This window comes from Crocodylus porosus, unplaced genomic scaffold (assembly GCF_001723895.1).
Source record: "Crocodylus porosus isolate Cpor-Errol unplaced genomic scaffold, CroPor_comp1, whole genome shotgun sequence".
NCBI lineage: Eukaryota > Metazoa > Chordata > Crocodylia > Crocodylidae > Crocodylus > Crocodylus porosus.
Genome location: NW_017728949.1, coordinates 46,467,194 through 46,478,502, shown reverse-complemented (window position 1 = coordinate 46,478,502; position 11,309 = coordinate 46,467,194).

Here is an 11,309-nt window from a genome sequence, read left to right as displayed (position 1 = left end):
GTGACATATACGTATGTCATAAACAGGTGAAGTGGGAGTCATTTTTGAAGTTCAAAGGAATTTAACACATCTATTTGACCTGTCTAGAATTATTTTGCATTGTGCCTATAGTACAACGTGATCAAGAGGAACAGGAAAAGCAGGGATAGAAAACTGAAGTTATTAAATTTCTTTCTTTGAGGCAGCAAGATTAGGAAGAAAAGTATCATCTTCCCTGCTTCAATAATAATTCTAGAGATGGAGAAAGCTGGGGGAAAAGTATCCCAAAGAAGGACCATTGCTTGCCTACTCATCACCCAGCAGTGTTAAAGAGCTGTTTTTTTGCTTCATATTTTTACAGATGGCACATATAACAGAATTTAAGGACAGGTGGTTCTATCCTAGTTATTTATTAGAGTGTCCATAAATTTATGGACAGTTGGTGCCCCTGCTTGTGGGAGTTTTATTTTTTGGTGCCCTAATGCTCTTATTTTCCTCTACAAATCAGGCTTTCCAGTTAGGACAGATTTTCCAGGGTAATCTACAGCCTTGTCAACATGTCCAATCTTACTCTTCCTTAAACTCCTTTGTGGATACCTGACATATTTTGGGATGGGACTGGGATATTGGCCATGCTCATCTTGATATACTTACCTTACATTTACGAAGAAAAGACCACAACTTACTAGAGATCCTTCTTATGCCTGAAGGGTTATTCACATGGACATCATAAAAGTGTGATACATTCAGTTCAGTGTCCAAAATATGGAACAAGTGCCTCACATTTATCTTCAGATGGGTGACATTAAAAAAAGTCAATTCAAAACTTTGAATAAGGTCAAGGATCCGATTGCCCTAATGTGAATGGCCAGCTGAGCATGACAGCCCAGTCACAGAATCATTAATAATATTTTTCACTCTAGAATTGCTACCATCATGTAAAGAATATGCTCTTCTGAGGTGACTACAGCAGGCTTTCACCATGCATGATACTTTTGCTTGTAATTTACTGGGAAACCTATGCTTGATTTATCTCCGGTCTCTCTTGATTGTCAGATAGGTCATAGGCCAACTATTTTGGACATCTTTTTTTTCACCATGTTGCCTGCCTTTGTTAAAATTCACTATTTGATAAAATACCAAAAGATTCTTCCCAATTTAAGAGCAACACTTACCCCACAACAAATCATGGGTAACATGCTATTTCAGAAGCATCTCATATGTTTTCTGGACTAGTGAGACAGCAAGCATATCAGGGAATAAGTAACATGCTTTAATTTACGATGATCTCATAATTCCAGCCCTGCTCCTGACTTCTGTTGAAGGCCACCTACTACAGAATGCTTTCCAGGTAAATGCATACTTGGGTATTTGAGGTGGAGATTCAACAGAGGCTGAATGAAATACTAGACACATCACTCCCTTGAGTAATTTTGAGTACAGAAGCTAGCCATCCTAGTGTTACAGGCCCCACTAGTCAAAGGTCTGCATGAGGTCTTTTTTATATTCAAATTAGTCCTCCCTTTGCCAAAAGTAGAGCCATGTGTATTTGCATAAAATGGAATAGCTAGCTGCTTCCTTTTCCTTAACAGAGATATGGCCCCTAGAGAGTATGGGACTCTTGGATCAAGGGAACTGACTTCACTGCATTCTGGGAACTGTAGTCTCCATAGACTTCCTTTGTACATTAAAGATAAAAGCAGTCACGATCTGCATTGTAGTACTGCCAACCAAGATGTAACAGATGCCTATGTTCAAATAACTTATTTTTTATATAGACGATATGTAGATGAATAAATAAACTAAGGAAAAAATGAGCAAATTGTTTGTTTTGATCATATTTAAAACAGGCTTAAATAATACAATGAAATATTTATTCGCAATGTTTTCCTATTGCTGATCTATTTTTCTGGATTGATTACCTCTGAAAGCTTTCCTGACATGAGCTTTTGTATGCTGACAAAAGGTAGGTGAAGCGAAGCATCTTGATTAGCTACAATGCAGATCAGTTCTTTGTCAGGCTTACTAGAGCAGGAAGAACAAGGTACCTGTGGTCAGAAGTGTGCTTCTGTCACAAGCTGGCCTGGGGGTGGGGCAGGCGGGGTGAATGGGGAAAGGGGGAAAGCATCACCAACATTATAATTTTCATAGCAAATTCCTAGGAAAAAGAATTACGAGGTACACCTTGCAATCAAGCTTTGTAATTAAGTGGTTCTGTTCTTCTGAGCAAGCAATAATAGAAAAAGCAGTTAGACTTGTTTGTTGCACAAGTTGTACCTGTCATAATAATTAATGTGCATACTTCATAATCATTGGGGAAAGCATGAACTCAACTGTTTATGGGTTTTAAAAAATATCTTGCCTTTGGATATGGAGAGCGCTCATTAAGCATTATGCTTGGGTTCCCAAGGATACCAGCCTTTAGCAAGCCCTGATTAATGTTCAGTTACAGTTCTGTCAACATGTATTGCACTTAACAATCATGCATCTACTTACATATAAAATAGTATCTGTTTTAGACACATAACATTTTTGTTTGGTTCTGTTTAAATAGAAGAATAGTATTGATACATACAAGTTAAATATAGATTTGTGAAAATGCAAGTCTGAGACATTAATATCTTCCAAAGTAATATCAGCTTCAGTTTTCTCTATTTTATTCTACAGGTTATATCATGAAGCAATTCACCTTATCATTATTAAGGTTAACCCTGTAAATACCCTTTCAATTGTTTAAATTCTTCACAAAAGGCAGAATTGGAACGAGCTCTGTCTGTTACAAACTCCACCATCATATTGTAATTTTAATTGGAGATAACCAGAAGCTTTAAAACTGTAAATCTTGATTTTGTAACAAGCTGAACACATTGCATTTTTAATAATTGTTATGACACAAGTTGTCTGAGACAGTTGTGGGCTACCTGCCAATGAAAGAAATATGATATCTTTATCTCTATTTAAAGTTATGCTCTGGATTAGATGAACCAAGGCCAAAAATGCACACAAATGTATATAAACACCTATGTCAATTCAACTCTGTACTCACATCTCAGATTCTGAAATCATTTTCTCTGTACAGAAAATGGGTTACAAAACATTTTCTAACAATTACCCCTTGGCTGAAATTACAACTCAGTTTAGTTCTTTTCTTTATTGTTCCCTAGATTTGAGAGAAAACTTAGATGTATCTGTTAAAAAAAATGCTAGTGAATGGTTTAAAAGACCATTGACTATGAGACCAATTCATTAATGTAAGGACACTGCTCAAGAAAAAGAAACTGAGCCCTGTTTGCAGGTTCATTTTAAGTGTTATATTCACATGGCAGGAGGAATTTGAGCAGAGAGTCTGAGCATCTTTTCTCAAGAAGATCACACCAGTGCAATGAGAAACCTTAGAAATGTAGACACTGGCTCTGTCTACACAAGACACTACTGCACAGTGGTTACTGTGCATTTATTTAGTACAAGTTTATACAGGTACTAAATAAATGCATGGTAACCTGAGTTATTGCACAAGAGCGCCGGTGAATGCATTTTTTGTGATGCTATTGCGCGGTAGCCCAATACTACTGCACAGTAGTGTCGTGTCACAGTTTTTGCCATATGACACTACTGCACAGTCAGCATCTTGTGTAGAGATGCCCCCTCTGTATCAGTTTCTAATGCCACTCTCTGCTCACTAATATACACAGTAAGGGTATGACTGGAACAGAGTGGGAAAGTTTAGATCTGTAAGACCCTTGCCTCTTTACTAGGAAGGTGGTGGGCAGAATAGCCAGAGGCAGGTTGTAGGAAGCCTGAGGGTAAAGTGGCAGCAAATGAGAGCCAGGGGCTAGAAGAGAGCAGGCTGCTAAGGGTGGAATTAACAGTAACTGGGCCTTAGGAACAGGGTCATATGACTGGAAGGGGCCTGGGCTTGGGGCATATAAACCCAGCCTCTGGCCATGGAGGGGGCAGTCTGGCTCTAGCTGATGCAAGATACAGAGCCAACTGTAGAGCTGTCTAGAGTCAAGTTAGCCCAGGAGAGATACCTGGTAAGCTGGAGGAGTTTGCATGTGTGGTAGGGACGTTTAGTTTGGTGTTTTTTGTTTGAGTTTGACTGGAGGACTGGACTGTAGCTACAGGGGAGGCAGAGACCACAGGTGGGGTGCCTGGGAGGCACTTACAACTATTAGGGACAGAAGCTAGACCCAAGCTGGGGAGGCTGAGGCTGGCATAGTGAAACTGGAGTCCCAGAAGCCAAGTCAAGGCTGAAGCCCAGAAGCTGAAGTCTGAGGTCTCAGACGGTGAACCAGGGCTGAGGGCTTGGCCAGAGAAAAAAGGGGGCCAATGCCAGGGCAGCTGAAGCCCCAACAGGGTCTTGAAAGCTTGAGGAGCTGCCCCCTTAAAAAGAAAGCACCCTGCGGGAAGCACAGACCCCTAGTGTGAGTTGGCTCTAACACCAAGGACAGAGTTAGCAGGCAAAGAAACCAGAGTAGCTACTCCCAGCCCCAGTGACTGCCTCCTCAGTAAACCAAACACCACCATCAAAGGTGTGGCAGGCAGGAGACTGGAGGTGAGGCAGACCCAGAGGGAGCCAACAGGTGGGTCAGACCCTATAAGGCACCAGGCGCTGGGGTGGCACACCCAAAAGGCATTACATCTTGGCACCCTCCATGGCATTTTCAGGTCCATGACTAGATGACCTCCTAAGGTTCCTGACAACCCTAGTTTTCTATGACTCTATATAGTTGGGGATGGTCCTGCTCTGAGCAGGGGGATTAAAGTAGATGACTTCCTGAGGTCCCTTCTAACCCTAATTTTCTATGACTCCAGCTGGCCTGATTCCTGGTAGCCATGGTTTATGCTTGCAGGCTGGAAAAGCACACAGGTAGCCCAGAATTGGGAGAGTATAAGACTTTGCCAATTTTGTACTTTTGCTTCCCCAGTCTGCACTGTGATCCTTAGCTGTCTGGTGTCAAAGAAACATTTTCTTTAACAGCAGACTTAGTACCTTCAAACTATATTGTATAACATTTAAAAATTCTTTAAGGGTTATGCTCTCTCACATGACATTTAAAGGAAGTAATGTACTAATTTACAGTCTTTATCTAGGTTCAGAAACAATAATTTAAGTGAAAGAGTCAAATCTGACCCTAACAAAATGAGATACTGGATTGCAGGAGAATATGGCAAATGACTCTTAGGTTATGAGGCTGCATAGCATTCTTTATTCATAGTAAGGAATTTTTTATTCTGCTTTCCATGCCCTCTCTACTAACCTAGTGTACTATCATCATCATAGATTCCATGGTTGTAAGCAAGATTCCATGGTTCTTTTTGCCCAGCAAGGAAATTTCATTGGGTCATAACAGGAATCCTGTTTTTTTCTGTTTAAAAATTGCAAATTCTCTGATTTAAACCCCCTAAATGTACGTTTTTCTGTGATTAAAATGAAATGCCTGCTAATATACATATATGTACATTAGGACATGTACATTACACATTAGGACTGTGCAAATCTTCGGTCCATGACTCAATTTGACAAAGATCTGGCCCTGTTCGGTGGCTGAATCTCTGAATCTGAATCGAATCAGAGGATGCTTTAATCTCTCTGAATTGATTCAGAACCCTCCACATCGATTTGGAGAGATTCAGAGAGATTCGGCCATTTGGACATAGAGACAGGTCTAAATGATTTTTCTACATACCTCTAGGTAGTAGGGGCTCTGAACCCTGTGGTGCTGGGGCAAATGCAACATCCCACAGCAGCACAGGGGGCTCCCCAGCATGCTCAGCAGCAGATCTGGAAGTGGACCAGAAGCACTTCCAGTCCATTTTCTGGTCCACCAGGGAGTGTGCTGTGGGGTTCCCCCTGTGTCCCCCTGGCTTGGTGACTGGTGCCTCCTTGGTCTGGGGGGGCACTCAGGTTTCCCCAGCAACCAATTACTGGGCCAGGTGGCACTGGGAGTCCCCCCCAACAAGCTCCCCAGCAGACCCCTAAGTGGACTGGAAGTACTTCCGGTCCACTGCCAAGCACACTGGAGAGCCCCCCATGCTGCTGCGGGACACTGCATCTGCCCCAGCACTGCAGCGATCACAGCCGCGCTGCTATCTTAATGTATGTAGAAAAAATTTTAAAGCTGTGCCTGTGCCCAAATCACTGATTTACCAAATCAGCATCAATTCATCAGATTCAGATTCTACCAAATCAAATCAGAGACAGTGATCTGAATCAATGGATTGAATCACTGTCCCTGATTCAGGCCAAATCCAAATCGAATAGGGCCCATTTCGCACAGCCCTAATATATACATACACACATATACATACACATTATATATATATATATGTGTGTATGTATGTATATATATATATATATATATATGTGTGTGTGTGTGTGTGTGTGTATGTATGTATCAGTTGAGTACAATATTTTATTGATATAGTTACTATTTTCAAGTATTGAAGCCACTTGGAAGCCTGCCAATTTCTCAAACACTATTATAAAATAAATTCTAAATATCTATAATTTTTAGTATTTGACTTTGGGTTTTGTATCATGAAAAATGGAGCTCCCTCTGCCCCCTTTGCTCATCAGGATGCGGGTGCAGCAGCAGCTGTCCTCCTCTCCACTGCTTTGTGGCACTCAGCAGCTATGATATGCCAGTGCTTTGCCTGTGCCATTACCCCTCACTTCTGAACCATAGCCCCCCCTCAGCCCTCCTAGTGCCCCTCACTCCCCAGCCACAGCCCCGCCACAACCCCAGCCCTACCAGAGGGCCCAGCTTCCAGGGCTATGGGGCCAGAGACCCAGGCCCGCAGCCCCCTGCAGCAGTGCCTGAGCCCTGGTTGCCACCTATAGGAGGCAGCAGCTGCCCTTCCCCCACAGGCAGCACAGCTGGAGAGAACCTGTCAGGGAGGCAGATGAGGGCTGCCCACTGTAGGCTTGGGGCTCTCTGCCCTGCTGCTTTTCCCCCGGGGCCTCTGCAGCCCAGCAAGTGAGAACTGGTGTTGCAGGGCACAGCAGGGCAGGGGGCTCAGTGCTGCTGCCAGGAGCTCCATGACACCATAGCGAGGTGCCCCTGCTCACCTGGCCACAGTGGGGGGCACAACTCCATGCTACTGCTGTTGGGTCAGCAGGGACTGTTTTGCCATGCCAGCACAGAGCTCCCAGCAGTTTCATAGATTCATAGATGCTAGGGTCGGAAGGGACCTCAATAGATCATCGAGTGGCAATGAGCTTCCCTGCCTGATTCTGTCCTTCCATACCAGGTCCTGCCCACTAGGCTGAGGAGGCCCCAGGGGGAGGGCAGCAGGGTGGGGAGTCCAAGCCCGCAGTGGGCAGCCCACAAATGCGCTGCATACAAATCTGGGGGGCACATGACCCCCCGGGAGTGCATGCAGTGGAGGGGAGCCAGCCCCCTCTTTGTCCCCCAGAGCTCCATCTCTCTCCCCACCTGCGCATTCCAGCCCCAGCCCCCAAGCCCCATGCACTGACCCGGCTGGGCAGCAGCTGCCGCCCCAGTCCCAGCCCAACTCCCTCCCTCACTCACTGTGGGGGCCTGCATCCTTGCAACCTATCTAAAGGGAGCTGCTCTCCAGGCTGCCTGTCAGCCATTTGCATGTGTATGTGCACACATACACATGGTGCCCCCTGCCTGATTGCCCTTCTCATGCTTCCCCCAGCCCCTTGCAGACTGGAGCTCTGCCAGTCTGCAAAGGAAAACACACTGATTCCTATGTTTTTCTCCTTTAAAGTAGAAAATCCAGGATTTTCTCCTTAAAAAGAGAAAATCTGGGTGTTAGTGCATTTTTACGTGGCAATGGAAAACCTGGATCCCTGGTCAGAAGTAGTGATAAGCCAAAACTGTGACCTCCCATCTGTGCCTCTTGGAATTTCAGCAGAGAACATGGGGCACTGACAGACATGGGGGGTGTGGCAGGAAATACTAGAAAAAAAAGACTTTACCAGAAGAAACAGTGTGTTAGTTTGACCCTGCTCCACAACCTATGTATAGACCGGGTGCTTCAAAGGGGCTTTTTGGCTCTTCTATCGAATAGCTGATTCAATCAGCTATTAGATACAAGCTCCAAAAAGGTTCCACCTATACAGATACTGGGCGAGCCAGGTCCAACTAACATGATGCCTCTTTTGGGCATGTGTTGGGCTCAGCAAGGGGGTGCATGGGATTTATGGTAAAGCACTGGTTTGGTTTGGTTTGGTTTGGTTTGGTTGTTTTTTTAAATGCCTGTAAGTGACCATGAAGGATTAAGTTAGAGATAAGCATCCTATCTATTTTAATCCCAAAATCTGAACATGGTTGTGAGGGTTCAGCCAGGAAATAGGCAACCAGGCCTGAGAACAGGCCCCTGAAGGGCAACCAGGAGGTTATCTAGGTCGGGGTACAGGTTACCAAAGCATCAAGTTAGGCTTTGTGTCAGTGGAGCAGAGATCCAAGAGACATAGTCCAGGGTGCAAGCCAGGGTCAGAAGCCAGGAGAATCAGAGAGCCAGGTGCCAAGTTCCAGAAAAGATCCAGGATCTAGGTCAGGAAAACCCAAAGCCAAGTCAGGAGAACCAAAGACAGCAATGACCACAAAGCTTGCCAGAGCAGACTGAGGCTGTTTAAGGCATGCATGAAGCTACAGATATGCTTGAAAGAGCTGAGTGGTGCTCTCAGCAACCAATCCAGTTACAGAGAACTAAGGCCACTGCATTAGCCTGGGACCAAGGCCATGTATGCAAGTTCAAGAGCTCAGTCTGGCTTAGCCTGACTGATCAGGGGCCCTGCCACTGCCTTTCCTCTTTTGGTTCTAAGCTAAATCCAAAATTGCAAACATCTTTTTCTTTTCCACTAGCCTGCACTCTTCTTCTGCACAGTCCAATGAGACTAGTTTCAGCTATGTAACAGGATGGTCTATGCCCTTATGCACGGGTATCCAGCCCTGTTAAAGCCATTTAGCTCCAGAGCATTCTGTTAATGAGGGAGCGTACCACTGGGAGCTTACAACCTAGAGGATAGCAGAAAGGGGGAGGCTGTGAGGGAACAGGTTGCAAAGAGAAACCAGACTATGGCACTGGAAAAAAAGCCTGACAGATGGTGGCTCTCTTCCTAATGTCCAGAAATAACAGGAAATTTGGGGAACTGAACTGCTTGAGAAACTAACAGCAGCACTCACTGGCCTGCAAAAGGCAGCAGAGTAGAAGAACCTGCTTAGACTGAAATCAGCTCTTCAGATTTTGTTCCCATCAGCTATGAACACAGAAACTATAGCCTGTAATTGGCCTTGGCTGCTGGATTTTCTCCTATGTATAATCTAAATCCATTATCCTTTCTTTGGTCCTTTGCTAGTCCAAAGAGTCAAAATTCCCCGTTTTTTATAGGTCTATCACAAAGCCTCTGAATTCCTCTGTCACTAAATTGCTGCTGTTAAGTCAATTTTGAGTTTCCATGGGATCTAAATGGTACAGAGGCAGGGTTGCCAACTGTCTGTAAATTTATGGACAGTCAGTGTTAAAAACATTCAGGCTAAAACCACCGGTCCATAAAAAAAATCTAAACTGTTCATGAAAACACCAAGCAACTGGAGCTTCATTGCAGCTCTGTCATTGGAAAGAAGCTGGAGGCAAGCTGAGGTACAGATAGAGCACAGCAGTGCCACCTGGTGTATGAAAGGAAACTCTGTACCCTGCAGAGAGCCTTCTCTCAGGGTTTTGCAGAGCCCTCTGCCTACCCTCCCCCCAACCCCAGCCATATATTGGCATTGCTGAGTTTTATTGGCTGCCTGTAATACTACTAAGGCACAGGTAGGCTTCTTTGAGGGTCCATCCTGGAATGGGGAAAGCAGAGCTAGGGCTAGGGGGATAGGTGGATGCATAGTGTAGAGTGTGGTTGTGAGCATTCAGGGCATGGGATAAGGACAGCATGGGATATAAAACCATTGCTCACGTCAAGTAGGGTTGCCAACTCGATTTTTTTTTTAACTGACAACCAATGTTTTTTACTTTTTACTGTGGTTAATAAACCCCTAAATTTTAACTAGCCCTATCTGGGGCCTGACAACATAGTTATACTTATATTATGTGAACTATATCAGTCAAAATGTGTATTGGTAAAAAAAAAGTTTGGTTGTCAGAAAAAAAAAGAAGCTTACAGACAGTCAGTAAAAATAAATAAATGTGGCAACCTTGTGCACAGACCTTGCTCTAACTTTCTGCTTAAGGGAATTTTACCCAACAACTCTTACATATTGTGCTGTTGTTTAAACACATGCTAAATGATATTTCTTCTTTGATGTGTGAAGAAATTGGTTTCTGTGTTAGATCAAGTCAGATGGTTACAGAAGTAAAATGGTTTCAATTTATGATTCAACAAGCACTGCATGACTTTATCAGCCTTGTTAAAGATCCCCAAATAAAAGGCACAAATCAAAAGAATAAGAGAGCCCAACTCAGTGACAGCTCCTAGCATGGGTCTAACAGTCTTTTCATTTGGCCAGGATCAAATATTCAACTCATAATATACTCATGAGAGTTTCCTGCCCAAGTGCGTACAACCCCTAACATCATATAGAGTATCATTGCAAGCACCATTCATTGTGTTCTCTAAAGAGCACTAAGCAAGCAGGAAAAAGTCCCAGGTTTGCAGATTCTTAATACCTTGCCTTCTCTTTGTCAAACAAAAAACATGGCAACAGCATGCTGCTGTCCTCAACCCTTTTTATAAGGCAGGATGCTACTGTACCTTTTAAGTTTGGTCATAAGTAGGAGCAAAATTTACCCTAGGAGCTTCATAATTAAATCTGAAGAAATATAAAGGGAGAAGTTATGTTGTTCAATAAAGAATCAAAAGCATCTAATTAGATTTCCTTAAGAAAATCTGTAACCTTTATTGCACACAAAAAGATAATTTGCAAGAGGCTCAGAGAACATCAGATTTTAGATATTAGCAGCTCCTTCTAGCTGTATTCTAGCAGCATAACTATATTAGTCTAACTCACAAGTTTTCTAGAAAGGATTAAATTAGATACAAGAACAATCTAGATAAAGATCTATTAGTCCTGTTAGCCTTTATCCTTTGACTACTAGTGTTACCAGCTAACAGTATCAAAGAAATCCTAAATTCCTGTGTATGCACTATTAAATAACTCTTTAGTTACTGGATTATCGGTTGAACGGTCATAAACTATGGCGAGACCGTTTCAGGCTGGACATAAGGAAGAATTTCTTTACTGTCCAAGCCCCTAAGGTCTGGAACTGCCTGCCATCAGAGGTGGTTCAAGCACCTACATTGAACACCTTCAAGAGCAAATTGGATGCTTATCTTGCTGGGATCCTATGACCCCAGC